The sequence below is a fragment of the Mus caroli genome, unplaced genomic scaffold, assembly GCF_978045245.1.
Source record: "Mus caroli unplaced genomic scaffold, Mus_caroli_1 scaffold_17, whole genome shotgun sequence".
Lineage (NCBI taxonomy): Eukaryota > Metazoa > Chordata > Mammalia > Rodentia > Muridae > Mus > Mus caroli.
In genome coordinates, this window is record NW_028227272.1 from 19,375,434 (window position 1) to 19,391,553 (window position 16,120).

Genomic DNA, 16,120 nt, shown 5'->3' on the forward strand with positions numbered 1-16,120 from the left:
CAGCAGGCCACGATGACTAGAGACCATGCAAGGGGGGGAACACGGGCGGTTCTAAATTCCAGGGTCCTGCCTTCCTTCCCAGCAGTGGGAGACTGGCCCTGCGAGAGTCTTTTTCAAGTATTAGGCTGGTCTGAATCATGACTTCTGAAAGTTATTGCCCAGAGATTTAGAGTTTTAATAAAAATTTCCGGAAGCCATGGCTATTTTTGCCCCCAAAGTGGCTCTTTTGATGATCTAATGAGGTTAAAAGGTCGAGACTAGGTCAACATAGAGGAATAATAGGACCGACTGGATCACCCATGCTCAGGTAGCTGTGCGACCTTTGGCAACATGTTTAAGCTCTTTAATCTCACTCTCCTCACCTGTAAAACAGCAAATGAAGAAGATCTGCCTCTCAGGATGGTGGAGAAGATGAAAAAGATGAGCCTGCTCTCTGCTAGCTGTGGCTATTTCATAGTCACCAGCTGGTGTGATGGGGCAAAAGTGACAGACCTGCTTGGCATACAGCTATTGTAGGCTTTATGCATTTATATGTGCTCAAGGAAAACTGTCATATCTGTTAGATCAGATGTTTTGACTTTTGGCTAAAAATGCGTTCCACTCATATCTAATATTTTTTTTCTATAGTCATAGGCCACACCCTAACCCCTGGTTAATCCTCTGGACTGGACACATGGTTGGTCACTGGTCATATGATGACAAATGTACTTCTGAGAGACTAACGCCAAACTGCATGCTTGGTAGGAAACAATTTTAACATGGGACTAGAGCCATGGACCAGTGTGTAATGGTTGGAGTGTGACTCCGGGCACCCATATGACGTTCTGAAGTTGTTCTCTGGCTTTTTCTACATGCAGCATGGTACGTGTGCATCTACTTCTATAAATTAATATGATAAAATTTTTAAAAAGTTCATGCAACACACATTTATTTTGTCGTAGACAGGAGAGTATGAGATACAATAACAAAATATAGAATTTCATGAACCAGGAATGTGGTAAGGAGGACACGGCAGCAGGTTGCTTTGTGATGGACTCAGCACTGAGGCATACAGAAAGAAAGAGATTTAGTTCTTAACAGGTCAGAAGCATTTAGGACAAGTACCTTAGGGTTGGGTGATGCTAGAGTAGAGTTCAAAAGAACACAGGGAAACAGAGATGATAAAGGACAAACATTCCAGGCAGAGGAGGAAGCCCGGAGTCTCTGTCTAATAGCTGTTGCTGTAACAAAACCCCTAGAGTTGGTCAATTCATAAAGAAAAGAGATTTATTTCACTGGGGGTCCAATAACAGGGCACAGGCTCAACTAAAGGCCTCACACTGTGCCACAGCATGACTAAGAAGCAAGAGGAGAAGTAGGTGTACTTGAAGGAAGCATGTATCTGACAGAGGGAATGAGAGAATCAGAGAAGCTGAGTTTGCTCTGTAACAATCCTGCATGGAAATTAACTCACGTTTGAATAAGCTACATTGATCCTTCATGGAGGCTGGTCCCTTCCAATCCAAGGGTCCCTCAAAGGCCCTGCTGCCTCTCAGCCTGGCTATACTGCAACCTCAAATTGAGTTTCAGTGAAGACAAACCTCATCCAAACTGTGACCCCAGGAAGGGGGTCAGGGCAAGTGCCAAGGGGACACAGACCCAAGTGGAGGTTGGGTGAGGTGCTGGCTAGCCTCAGCCAGAGAGGTAGGATGGACAGGACTGTGAAGGCTGTACACACCAGTGTTTGGGCTTGGTCATGAAGCCTACAGGGAGCTACTGGCCATTTTTGAGTAGGAGAGAGGCCAGGTTGGTGACAGAAGTGACCTGATTCCTTGTGGAGTTCTTATGTGTGTGTTGTTGATCTACACATACGTGTGAGTGTTCAGATGTGTTGTGTGCACACATGTCTGGAAGCCAGAAATTCACATCAGGTGTCTTTCTCAATGGCCTTATGTTTTGAGACAGGGCCCCTCACTGAGTTCATGTTGGCCTGACTGACTGGCCAGCACACTTCCGCATCAGGCAATCTCTGCTTCTCTTATGTAGGGCTGGAGATCCAAACTCTGCCTCTCACACTTGCTGAAGAGGCACTTTACCAAATCTTAGTCCCCTCAATTTCTGTTTTTAAAGATCCTTCTGTCACTGGTGAGGGGAGCGGGGCTGTAAGGGGTGACACTGACCTGAGGCTTGGATGTGGTGTAGGAGTCTGGAAGAGAATTGCCAAAGGCCTCAATGCAACAATGGTAGTAAAATAATGCTCAGAGAGAGCCAGAGGCTCAAATGTAAGGGGTAGGATTGGCAGCTAGTCCTGACGAGTGAGAAGTGGCTTAAAAGGCCTTCAGCATTAGGACAGCATGACACATGTAGGCTGGCTTTCTGAGACAGGAGTGCAGGAGATCAGTTTCCTGCGGGTAGTCTTCAGGGTAACTAAAGGATTGTGATTTTGGCCATGTGTCCTTCTGTCCAAACATCCAAATACATTGAAAATATATTGACATTGACAGTGATACACTTCCTCTGACAAGGCCATACCTACTCCAACCAGGCCACACCTCCTAATAGTGCCATTCCCTATGGCCAAATATTCAAACACATGAATCCTTGGGAACCATACCTATTCAAACCACCACATTCCACTCCCTGGCTCCCATAGGCTTGTAGTCATAACATAATGCAAAATGCATTTAACTTCTGACTTAGGGTTTTATTGCTGTGAAGAGATACCATGACCAAAGCAACTCTTTTATAAAGGACAACATTTAACTGGGGCTGGCTTACAGTTTCAGACATTTAGTCCATTATCCTCATAGCAGGAAGCATGGCAGCAGGCAGGCAGACATGGTGCTGGAGGAGCCAAGAGGAGCCAAGAGTTCTACATCTTGATCTGAAGGCAACAGAAGGTGGACTGTCTTCTGCAGGCAGCCAGGCAGAGTCTGGAATTCTATACTGGGCAGAGTTTGAGCATAGGAGCCCTCAAAGCCCTCCCCTACAGTGATACACTTCCTTCAACAAGATCATACCTTCTAATAGTGCCACTCCCTGCGGGCCAAACATTCAATCACGTGAGTTAATGGGGGCCAAACCTATTCAAACTACTACAGATGTTTACAATGGTCCACCCACCACATAAGGGTGTTCTCACTGAGCCTCTGCCTTTTCAGTAGTATCACCAAGGCAAATGCTGGACTATTGGACCATAGGACATTCTTGTGCTTAAAAATCTAACACAATCTATCTGTTCTCTGTTAACTTAGGCACTTTGGAGTTAGGAGTCAATGTGTTCTGTTCCCATGGCCTCTTGATTTTTCAGTCTGCCAAACACTTTTCTTTTTTCTATTTTTAATTTTCTATGTAGGAGTATTTCACCTGTATGTATGTTTGTGCAGCACATGCAGTGCCCATGAGTACAGATGAGGGCACTGGATCCCTGGGAACTGGAGTTACAGATGATGGCGAGCTGCCACGTGGGTTCTGGAGACTGCTGAGTCTACTACAAGGGCAGCCAGTGCTCTCAACTGCTGAGATAGCTCTCTAGCCCATCGCTTCTCAACCTTCCTAATGCTGGGACCCTTTAATACAGTTCCTAATATTGTGGTGATCCCCCAACCATAACATTATTTTCATTGCTACTTCATAACTGTAATTCTCCTGCCATTATAAATTGTAAATATCTGATATATGACCTCTGTGACAGGGTCATTTGATCCACAGGCTGAGAACCACTGCGCTATCCTCTCTTTTAAACATTCTTTTTCATTTAAAATTGCTTTAATTCTCCGAATAGACCTCTTACGGGAGCATTCAAAGATTGGGTTCTCCTCAGCCATAGCCTTTCCTCCTTCCCATCATCAGCACAGCACAGCCCCTTCCAAAGCCTTCCACAGATGCTGAGAGGCACAGGAGAGTCCACAGTTTGAGACAGGACGTTTAGTCCCCTCTCTCTGCCAACCAGAGAACACAGACACTTTTCTTCCTTCTCTTTTAGAGATGCCACCTAAACCACATCACTCCTAGATCTTGTTAGAGGAGTCTTATTAAATGTGGTCCTGGCCTCCTGTCTGCTAGCTTCATCTTCTGTGCTGCAGGTCAGACTTATCAGGACAATTATTTATGGTCTTTGAATCGTTGTTTTTTACTTCTGCATAGTAGAATGTATTAATATCCATCCAGCGAAGTTGGGAAGCCTCTGTGGCAAATGTGAGGTGCTCTTCAGGGGTTTGATGCATACATAGTCAGTGCTTAGTAAGTGTCCTTCCTGATTGCCAAGAGACACAGTCACTGAAAGACTCTCTCCCCTCTGGCTTTAGAGGTAAGGACAGGAGGTTTTTAACCCACCCCCACCCCCCCACCCCCACACACAGGTGGCCAATGTGTTTTGGAAAAGAGAAAACTAACAACGTTTTAATGACTTCTGGAACACATTTTCTGCATCGCTCTTCCTGAGTTTTCTTTGGCCACCAACTCTCTCTCATAATCACCTTGCAGCTGGAGGTGACTAATCCTTAACCATGCCCTAGGGCTGATCTCCAGGTCCATGAGGCTCCAAGGCTCCTTCTCCGACTCTGTTCTTGAAGCCTCCCTCAGGTCCTCTTTTGGGCTCCAGGAGGTTCTTAGCCATGAGTTAGACAACAACAGGGACACATGGCTGATTTAGATGCTGGTTGTCTCGATCCCGTTCGCTTTATAAGAAAATGAGTTAGTTGAGTCTTTTCATTTGACAGATGAAGAGGGAAAGGAGATTAACTAAAAATGTTCTTTTATGTTGTCAGCAATTTCGGGCCGGAATCAGTCATCATCCTGACAACTATGAATAGGCTTTTTCAAGAAGGCCCCCAGGTAAAACCCAGCTAGCTGATGCCCATCTGTACCAGGAGGCTCGTGTGTTCAGCTCCATCAACCACACCGAGCTCTCAGGGCTCTTTTCTGAGAATCAAGGAAGTTTTTAGGGCAACAGGCTTTTGAAGTCATCAAAAGTCAAAACATGAAAACATTTCTTTGGGCTTAGAAGTCTACACAGAGATCGTTACAGTTATTTCTAGAAATAGAGCCCTTGAACTGAAGGCATCCCTTCTTGTGGTTTAGACTTTGATAATCAGGTTCCCCGAGTGGCTCATGACTAAAATAGCTCATTGGGCCTCCCGTGTCAGTCAGCATTGGGTTGGGAGGCCTAGTGGAACAGTTGCTGCCCACAAGAGGGTATCCTGTACTGGAAAAACTATACCTTAGCCTACACATTGTTTCTGTACGTTAATGGCACTTGTTCACAGAGTTCATCTCAGAACAATGAATGATTTTGGGGTGTGGCATTTGAATGAGCATGGCCCCCACAGGCTAATATATATTTGAATGCTTGGTCCTCAGTTGGTGGAACTCTTCAGGAAGGGGTAGGAAGTGTGGCCTTGTTGGAGGAGAGTTTGTCACTGGGTGTGAGATTTGAGGTTTCACAAGTCCCTGTCATTCCTAGTTATCTCCCTCCTGCTTATGGATAAGGACGTAAGCCCCCAGCTCCTGCTCCAGTGCCATGCCTGCTGTTCCAAGGCTGCCATGCTCCACACCATGATGATTACAGATTCTAACCCTCTGGAACCATGAGCCCCAAATTAAACACTTTCCTCTATACGTTCCCTCGGTCATGGGGTCTTAGCACAGAAATAGAAAGGTAACTAAGACATTTGGCTTTCTGAGTAGTTACTGATGTTACCGTTAATCTGCTGAAACAATAAACTAAGTGCTGGTCACTAACGTGAACGACAATCTAGCAAACCAGAAACACACAAAAGGTACAGGTGGCCACTGCTGAGTAATAATTGAAAGAGGAATGCCATAGCACTGAGATACTATGAATGTATACCTGTGAGCATTCCACACAATTAAACTCCAAATGCCTTTGGAAGTGTGGTAATCATGCTAAACAAAATGTATGCCAAGAGTTAGGGGGGAAAAAAAAAAAGAGCGAAGGCATGTGGATTCATGTAGTCCCCACAGGCCTGTGACTGTCACCTCACAGGTGCTACAAAGGCCATCTGTGTCACTGGCATCCTCAGCTGCCCTCGACCATCAGAGGGCTTGTCACCACATCTAATCCACCCTGCATGCTGTCCCCTATTCTAGCTGCTCCCAGAATGGGGCACTCAGTGACCCTCGGTCACGGAGCTGTGAACGGAATAATCTTTTCCAAGAGGCGGCAGTGGCCCTTTTGGTCAGGGGAAAGTGAACACCCAGCAGTCAGGAAGGGCTTTATAAATAGCTGTTCTTGTGCCCTGAATGGGACTTTTGTGCCTGCTGTGCCTGCCAACAGATTTGTGTTGGCTCAGTGTCTTTCGGCTTCAAGGAGCAAGGTATTCCCTGGCTCCATTCCATCCTTGGGACAGGATTTGTGTTCATGGCACTCAGAAAGACCTAGGGTGATGAGTGCTGAGAAGACTAGTGGCCAGGGACCAGGAAGGAATGACAGGCCTGGGGGAGCGCAAGAGGGCAGTGGGGTCCCCCTTTCAAGAACGGGTCCAAGAAAAAAGGTCAGTTGTGGAGAAAATTGCTTATGACAAGAGTTATTATGTAAGTGTGGAATCCCCTTCATAACCAATAGATCAAGGCTGTTCTTAAATCTTACATGTGAGAACATTTACAGGTAAACATCACAGATAACAGTTTGCATTTATTCCCGGGATGCTTTGCGAAAGCATGGCGGCCATGATGTGAATGTTCGCAAGACAAAAACTTTCTGGACACAAGGACCCGACCCCCGGAAAGCAAAGGAGGATAGTAGCAAGCAAGTGTCTATTCGCAGACATCAAAGAGAGGAAACGGGCGTCTCAATGTCTCAGAAAGTGAAAGAAGCTGGGAGAGACATCAGCTACTTGATAGTGGAGCTCTTTGGAGTCTGCCTTAAAAGGCGGCTTGTTATACACGATCTTCAAGGAACTGTTTTTTTCATCCAGCCCTAATATCATATATGGGAAAGCCTTAGGAAAATGCAGAACACACCCTGAGGTGATTGGTGTATTTGGTGAGCCTTTGAAAGGCTATGGGGAAATGTAGAGACGTGGGCGGAGACAGCATGTCCGTCTTTCTGAATATGTAAACAATGGGCTAAAGCGCATCCGTGTGAAATTCTACACTGAGGGCTCTGAACCAGGGAAGCAAGGAAAGGTATATGCAGAAGTGGAAGAGAACCCAGGGAGTGGCCAGTTTGAATTTTGATACGGATTTGTGGAAGTGACTCCTACAAGATCTATTATTGTTGAAGATAACCGTTCCCAACAAAGTTAAAAGCCTCAAGCCAGAGTACTGCTTCCTGCCAAGAATGAAGGGATCCGTTCTCACTGTAATCCTCAATTCTCTTCCAGAATTTGTTCCGAATAAGAGTAAAGTGCGTCACACAGAAAGGAAGTGCAGTGTGAGTGTTCATGAGTTTGGACCAACTGAGGTCTTTCTTGTAAAAAAAAAAAAAAATCATGAAATGTAGCAACTTTTACATTATATTCAATTGCCAATCATGACAGTATTTCAGCTCTACCTTCATGATAAACTTTTGTTACTAAAATTTATATACACACATAAGTTTTAAGTATTTTATGCTGTTTAATGTTGCATGGCTTTTATACAATCTACAGCATAAAGAAAACTAACTAAAAAAAAAAAAAAAACCAGTTTGCATTTAAATGATCTTCGAGATTCAAGTTCCCAGCCAGGGGAACCACCAGCTCTTAGTAAAGCTTCAAAGTAAACAGGGATGAATTACCATCAATGGTTCTCTGTCTCTCTCTCACTCTGTCTCTGTCTCTGTCTCTCTCTCTGTCTCTGTCTCTCTCTCTTGGCCAGGTCGGATTCACAGAGATCCACTTGCTTCTACCTTGCAAGTCTTGAATTAAAAGTGTTGGCTACTGCACCTACCCACTCTTCTTGATATAGAACAGTTATTTTTGCATTTAATGACAATAAAGACCACATAAGATAACTAATGGGTTAAACCTTTCTTTAAAAATATGGAATGGAGGGAAGCCATGAATATGAAAGAAAGAGAGAAAGAAAGAAACAAAGAGAGAGAGAAAGAAAGAGAGAAGGAGAGAGAAAGAGAAAGAAGAAAGAAGGAAAGAAAAAAAGGAAGGAAGAAGAAAGGAAGAAAGAAAGGAAGGAAGGAAGAGGAAGAAAGAACATGTGGGAAGGTTTGGAGGGAAAAAGAGAAAAGAATAACATTAATTAAGAAGATTAAATTATTAATGAAGAGATGGAAGGGGTGGTGCATGGCTTTAATCTCAGCATTCAGGATACAGATACAGAGTTAGAGGATCTCCGTGAGTTCGAGGCCAGTCTGGTCTACAAAGGGAGTTCCAGGATAGCCAGGGTTGTCACGGAGAAATCCTGTCTTGAAAAAAAAATCTAAATAAATAAATAAATGGAACATAATTATATTGATTATACTGTTACTGCTTGGTATCAAGAGATACTGACTGAATGGTAAGTGAATGTTAAATACTAAGAACAGGAAAATGAATTACAACTTAAAAGAACTTCTGGCTTGCAAAGATCTTAGTGAATATGGCATCCATGCAGGGCAGTGGAGATGGTTAGCAACGGTGTTCTTTCTCATCGTGAAAGGGTGGGTGCGTGTGGACACAATACTCCTTACTCACTTTGCATGGTGGTTCTATTTTAAGCATCCTGTTCATGGTATGTTATTAAGAAACTGAGTTAGTCTTTGATGGTACAGCTGGGGGGTGGGGGTGAGGTGGGGCTGGAGTACAGAGTTGGGATGTTAATCGTAGCTCCTGACCTGGAATTTGTATTCCTTTCTACCTTACTCTTCCTGGCCCCCACAACCATGTCTCGTAGGCATATGAGAGAAATGGAATATTTAGTCAAAAAAGCAGGCGACCTAGTGGTCCTCATTCAGGTTTATGGCTCATAGGATCTAACCTCAATGTTGACTGGCTATGCTCACTTGGGGTACTGTGGTACTCATCAGAATGGTCTGGGCTTCCTTACTGATCTTTGCCTTTTATACTTGGTCAAACCCATAACCTTATGCTGGAGGATTTTCCTCCCCTTTCAAGGCTAAGTCTTAACTCCAAAGGATTATATAATTCCCTAACAGTGGCTCTTCTCCTACACTGGAGACAGCTTGTTCTGTGGACTACGGACACATTCATCTTTGATGTGTCTGCTAACACCTCCTCCAGAGGGCATCCAATCATGATAAAGCCTCCCAAAGTCTGAAATAACAAATTCCTCCGTTGCACCACATAGGGCAATGCATAGACACACCCCATAACAAAACCTTCCTTAAAGAAGTGGGAGGCGGGGGCTGGTGAGATGGCTCAGTGGGTAAGAGCACCCGACTGCTCTTCCGAAGGTCCAGAGTTCAAATCCCAGCAACCACATGGTGGCTCACAACCATCCGCAACGAGATCTGACACCCTCTTCTGGGGTGTCTGAAGACAGCTACAGTGTACTTACATATAATAAATAAATAAATCTTTAAAAAAAAAAAAAAAGAAGTGGGAGGCGGAGCCAGGACTGCTGTGTGTCCGAGGTCAGTGCCATGCAAGCCTAACAACCCGAGTTCAGTCTTGGAAGCCCATTTAAAAATTGAGAGAGAGAGAGAACACACTACAGAAAGCCCTCCTTTGACCTTCACAGGTGTGCTGTGACACGCTGAATATACCCACCTGCACACACTCAACAAAAACGCAATTTAAAACCTAACAAAGAGAAAGGAGTCTTTGAGACTCACACTCCATGCTCACATACTGTCTCTCAGAAGTCCCAGCAGCCTGCTCGGACACCTGCTACAGTGATGGACATAGTACCAGCTTTTGATTTGTGGGGAACCCCAGACACACAGCCAAGGTGGGCTCCACATTGCCAGAAGCTTCCTGCCCCGAAAGCTTGAGATCTGAGGGTTCAGTATCTGTGCTTGCCACCAGAAAACAACTCCTTTCTGCTGTCCAAAGACAAACCAAACCCTGACAACAAACCGGAACCTCTTACCCAGTGTGCCTGTCTCAGGCAGCCTTGTTTACCAGTGAAGGCGGCCAAATACTGGGTTAGAGAGGCACCCTGGCTTGGAGGGGAAGGGGCGGTAGGGAAAGGTGAGCTTCTCTGGTCATGCTATGTTCTTCAGTAGTCACCCATCCATCAGCCCTTGAAGCCGGAACCTGAAGGTAGCTGGGGACAGTTAAGACAGCTAGGCGAGAACAGCTTATTGGAATTTAAGCCCCGAAGGCCAGAGAAGGCGGGTCCTTGGCTGAGAGCCTCTGGCTGAAGAAAGCCTTTTCCTGGCTCCTGACCAACCAGGGCTACAAAGTAGAACTGTCTGGGGTGACACAGGTCTACATCTCATCTCCAATAACCATGGGACAGACAGCAGAATCCTTTCTTCTCCTCAGCTCAGCATGCCCACAGCCATTGCGAACAATTTAGTTCCCATTTATCACAGATGACCTGCATGTCTGAACCATATGGGCTTTACCCACCGACAGGTCCCTCCCTTGTAGCTTACATCTACCTCCTGTGGCAGTGTCACTGGGATGTTTTATAAAAAGGGTCTCACCCTGTTCTTTGCGAGATGCAAAGCTGATAAGATGACATCACAGAGTGAGAATGTGGGCTGGATATGTCTGCCCCCACCCCCTTTCTGAACAAGATTCTGATAGGTCAGGTTACAAAAGTCCCCTGCTTAAGCCAGTTGTTTGTCATTCCAAGTGTATCTCACCCATAGAAACAGTGTTATGTTGCGACTGGCTTCCCACGCTAACCCAGCTAAATGGCCAGTTACCCAGAGCACCGAGTCTGGGTTTGGAGACGGGTTGAGCTGATGGGGGCTCTGATTAGAATCCAGAAAGCCTTAAACAAATCCTTTAGACATTCACCTGTTCCGGGGCCTTGGGCAAGCCATTGAGTCTGTTGCTCAGCTCCTCCATCTTTGGATTGGGATGGCATCACTTGGCTTACAGAGAAACCGAGACTATACATATAGTTACATGCTACATACACGGAACCAAAGCAAACTCCACTGACAAAGTGGGGGTTTGCAGTCATGAGTGGCTGAGTTACAACGTGAAATGCACGTAGCACATCTTTCCTGATGAATTTGGATCGGATTACCTTTGCTTTCCTCGACATTCTGGGGAAGAAATATGGAGACTCAATTAACCTGCAGTCGCTGGTGGTGACCCTGGAGCCTGGGCCAGAGATGTGGGAGGAAGCTGAAAATTAGCAGAAGGAACTAGGATCGCAGAGGCTAAGCTTTGGCGGGTGTAGTATTTCTTTTGCTGACCTAGAACACCAGGTGGTCCGTTCACCTCCAGCTAGGTTTCCGGAGCCTTCCATCCCACAGCAGTCAAAATTCTCCTGGTCACATAATGTCCAAGAAAAGCAACTTTGTATCTTCTACTTCTAAAGGTATGGAACTGTCCTCAAGACAAGGAGAAAATTCACCAGATGGGCAGATGCTTATGTAAACAGTCCCTCCTTCCTCCATTCCATCTCAGTCTTGTGCCAGTTAAAAAAAAAAAAAAAAAGAACAAAACAAAACCCAAAAACCCCCAAACCACCAAAACCACCAAACTTGCATAGAAAAGCCTCAGCCAGTATCTTGACTGCCTGGGCAGCCTGTGTTAGATCCTGCCAGCAGAATCTCTCTCACGGCAACTTTTTGCGATCTCAGCCATATGCTCTCTGCCTTGCTTCTACTCTGATGTTTGAGACTTCTTGTGCTTGGGTGTGTGTTCTTAACACTCGTATCAGTGACTTTGACTTCCATGAGCTTGCCATCTCTTGTCACTATCTAGGACTGGTCCATGGCGACATGATGTACCCTACCCATTCTGGCAAGGATGTCTTCAGTTTGTCCCTCTCACCGGCAGGCAGTTCTCAGCCTGTCTCAGTTGTTCATCCTCACACTCCTCCTCCCTGTCAGGTCCCCGGGAGAACTGCTTGGTACCACCTCTGCCAGGCTTCTTATTTCTAGCTCACACCTGCTGCCCTCGGTGGACTGTGGCTTTAGAGTTTCATTTGAACGTTCTCAATGTTATCCTTCTTAAATCTCATTCTAAATCTCCTCCTGCTTGGTCTTCAGGTCCTGGGCTATGAACGTCCCCTTGGTTGTGATTCTTGCCAGGGCCTCTCATCTCAGGGTCAGAGTCCATGGTACAGAGGAACAGTAGCCACTTCACCTGAAATACTTGGTTCTGCTTTTATATATTTTCATTAGGTTGAGGCCATATCAAAGGCTCTCAAATATTACACAGGAAAAGGAATGGTTCTCTTAGATTTTCCCAACTCTCTCCATCTTATTTGGAGTTTGCACCAGCCAATGCTATTTACTGTGGAGCAGGTGACCTTGGGATATCACTGTGGGCCCGAGATTATGATGACTTAGTTTGCTGTCCTGCCCACATCTATCCTCCTTGATAGGACCTCATTTTTTTCTTCTTCTTCTTCTTTTTTTCCAAGCCTAACTGTAACCAGCTTTATTAAGGATACTTTTCATAAACAATCATGGTATTTCAGGCAGGACATGGGCAGACAATCAACACTATACAAAAACTTCCAAATCCCCTTCTTGTATAGACTACCAAAATCAGAAAGCCACTATAAAACCCAATGAAGTCTCCATTTTGTGCTTTGAAAAGGTGGAAGTAGCTTAGCGTGAGGGTTGACATCTCATATTAAGGATGTTGTTTAACAACTTTTCACAAGCTGACCCTGACTTTCAGGAAACGAACATGGCAGAATTATCAATCTGAAGATCCACAATCTTTTATAAAAGGAACCAGCGCTCTTCTGAGAACACTGGATGAAGTCACTGCAAAGTCCACATCGCCCAGTGGACTGGAAAACCAATCTTGGGGGCCAGGTTCCAACAGGTCTCTGGTTTTTAAGGGAATTAAGTCTATGTTGATAGTACAGGGGGAAGAGGATATAAAAATGAATTTAGAGTTTTCCCAGACCACAAGGCATTGTTGTGCCTTGGTGGCCACCTAGGTCAAGACCAGGATATCTCTCCTGGGAGCCAACAGGAGCCTTTCAAAATTATCAGGGAAAGAGGTTTTCTGTCCTAAATCCAGCTTGGGAGAGATTTTGTTACTGACACATGATCCTTCCCCCACCCAGTAATGAACTGTTCTCTGTGCTAACAATATAGCTTAAAAAAAAAAAAAGTAAAACGAAATTCTGCAGTTTTTATAAAACTTGATAAAAAATAGTATTCAAACTGTACAGTCACCAGAGGTACACAGCAAAAATGCACACATGTCACTTGGCATCTCCAGCACCTTCAGCTTTCTGTGCCTGATCTGTTTTGGCATCTCCATTTTCTGCAGGATTATTCACCTTCTTCTCGTTGTCGACTTTTCCCTTCCTCCCCTTGGGTACCTTCTCTCCCTTCTTCTCGGGGGCCTTTTTAGGTTTGGGCTCTGGCTTTGGAGGAGTAGGTTTATCAGACAACCTTGCAGATCTTCTCTGTGGCTCGTCCTTCACCTTGGTTTTGTCTCTTTTAGCATCCCCTTCAGCCTTTCTTTGGGGCATGGTGGTAGCAGGGGGCATTGGCTCTGAGCACGGGGATACAGTGGCGTGCAGGTTTGCTCTGTCCTGGGTCGTCCTCGCTGCTTCTTCACACTGCTCCCATTTTTTTTTTTTTCTTTTTAGCCTAAAACAGGGACTGTGCATTTTCCTTCCTCACTTTCTCTTGGCATGGATTTCTGAATCAGACTTAGATTTTAGGTCCTCCTACCTGGGTCCTTTTCTTGTGGGCTCATGTCTTTTATGATGTTTTGGAACATTTTGTTATTACAAACATGCTGACTTCTCAAATGTTCTGAAGCCGGCTGGTAGGAGACTTACTTACATCAGTAGCACCAGCAATTTGCAGATCAAGTCAAACAAGAAAAAGAAACCCTTGGTTTTCACCACACCTTTACATTGTTAATTCCTGGGTACCAGCATGATAGCTTGGAGGGGCAGGATCTTAGGGCCTAGGAGTGGACTTGCACAGAGCCTTTTAAAAGTAGAAAATTATGCATGTATATAGGCACACGCATGTGCATGAACATACATGCACCTTTTTTTTTTTTCTTTTGAGAGGCCAGCACCAGATTGCTTGCTGTTCTGACATCTGGCTGCAGCTGGTGCTGGTCATTCACTTTATGTTCACTTGCTTGTGCTTTCCAGTTTTCTGGAGTCCCCACCACTCTGTGACGCCTTATAGCCATCTGTCCATCTCACTGATGTCAGCCCCCTGACCTCTGCTGGCCTGTGGATATGTGACCCTCTCATATAGGCCTTTGTAGCTTACCTACACAAAACTCCCAGGAGTGGTTTCAAGTGCCTCTTCTACTTCCTTCCCACCCAAGGTGCTGATATATTTAGTTCTGTGTCCTAACACAATGGCTCACTGGCTCCAGTGGGGTAAAGGCTTAACCTGGTGATATTTTCAATAATTATGTACGCTTAATTGTCTTTTCAGAACTGGGAAAGTAGCCGTTTGTCTTTCCCCTGAGTTTCCAGTTTTGACAAATGGTGACTATTCAAGAACTTAACACTATGCCATAAAGTTTCAATGACAAAGGGATGAACCATCTGGTTAATAGGTTATCTACTTCTTCATGCCGCTTTAATGCACAGACTTTCTGTTGACTACCCCAACCTCCTACCCACACTTGGTAGTTAGATGGGAGAAAGGATTATGACTGAGTAAGACCAGGACTCGGGCTATCGACATTCAATTTGTTCTCTTTTCCTCTCAACCCTTGATTCTGAGCACTGGCCATTGCTCTCCTCCCCCCCCCCGACCTCCAGCTCTGAGACAAGGTGATTTGGAAGAGAAAGGTAAGAGCCTGACTAGTGGAACACTCCAATAAAAGCTTTGCTGAAATTAATAGTTTGAGTTTTTAACTTATCCATGACCTTCTCATTACCTTGTGCCCCATGACAGCCCAAAGCCAACAGAACTCTCAGCTCATTGAGTTCAAAGGCAATGCGAGGCTCTTGGCTTGATTGGCGCTTTGGAATGCTTTCCAAAAAGGCCCACTCTCAAGATTAGAGGAGTTTGCTATTGAACAGAATAGAAAATGTCTTGTTACTAGAGAGTGAGGAATTCTCCTTAAGTGTATGTTCAATAAACACAAATATAAGAGACTGCCCAAGTCTCTGACACTTCAGCAGGCTACAAAGTACATTCTTGGGGTTAGGAGAGCCCTCCACTTACTGAAGAGTGTCAGAAGATCGGGAAATGCTCTCTGTAAAAAGTGAAGTGATGGGACCCCTCTCTCTGAACACCAGAGTGTAAACACTCCTTCAGGCTTCAAAGTAGAGGTCTCCTGACACTCCACAGAGGGCAAACGGGGAGCACGTTGATACCACCAAGGAGGCTGCAAGCTCAAGTCTTGTCCAAAGCTAAGGCTATTACACAAGAGCCACAGTGCCATCCCTTTACAACAGAGTCCTACTGTCTCTGTAGAGCTGACAGACACGCAGCTATGATGGCCTCCTTGCTAATCCCCAGAGCAACCAATAGACACCTTTTCAGATGGTTTTTATCTGTCCAGTCTAACTTCTCTATGCACCTTGTGAGATGGTTGGCACTTGTGTTTTACACACCAGAGCACTAACAGCCAGAGAAGCAAGTAACTTCCCAACGGCTCACAGGAAAGAGGAACAAGGTGAGGACCAACACCCAGCTCCCGGCATGCTGAATCCAAGAACACTCCAGGATCTGTGTCTGTATTTCACACCGGGGCTGCGTGGCCTCACAGCAGAGTTGCAAAGCTGTTTCCTTAAGATTTCTTCATAGACAACTTATTTCACTAAGAGTCACTAATTTTCTGATGGAAGGGACGGAAAGGCTGCTTCCAAAATTTTCTGTGGTCAAGTAGTAAGAGTGTCAAAATTTCCCTTAAGCAAAGTTTATTTAAATGAGGAGTTAAACTAAAGCATTTTGTTTGTTTTCGAGACAGGGTTTGTCTGTGTAGCCTTGGCTGCCCCGGAACTCACTCTGTAGACCAGGCTGGCCTCAAACTCACAGAAACTCTGTCTCTGCCTCCCAAGTGCTGAGATCAAAGGTGTGTGCCACCACTGCTGGGCCTGACTCTTGAAAACATTGATTACTCTTTAAAAGAAGTGGGTTATTTGGACAGATAGC

General features: G+C 45.1%; 1 protein-coding gene and 2 pseudogenes across 2 annotated transcripts in view; 1 reads left to right on the forward strand and 2 right to left on the reverse strand.

Moving 5' to 3' along the window:
• Dgkg (diacylglycerol kinase gamma) overlaps positions 1-16,120 on the reverse strand; it is a 190,404-nt gene that overhangs the window by 53,159 nt on the left and 121,125 nt on the right. The window lies entirely within an intron of this gene.
• Positions 331-7,434, forward strand: LOC110311973 (uncharacterized; annotated as a pseudogene).
• LOC110311404 (non-histone chromosomal protein HMG-17 pseudogene) lies at positions 13,237-13,559 on the reverse strand (annotated as a pseudogene).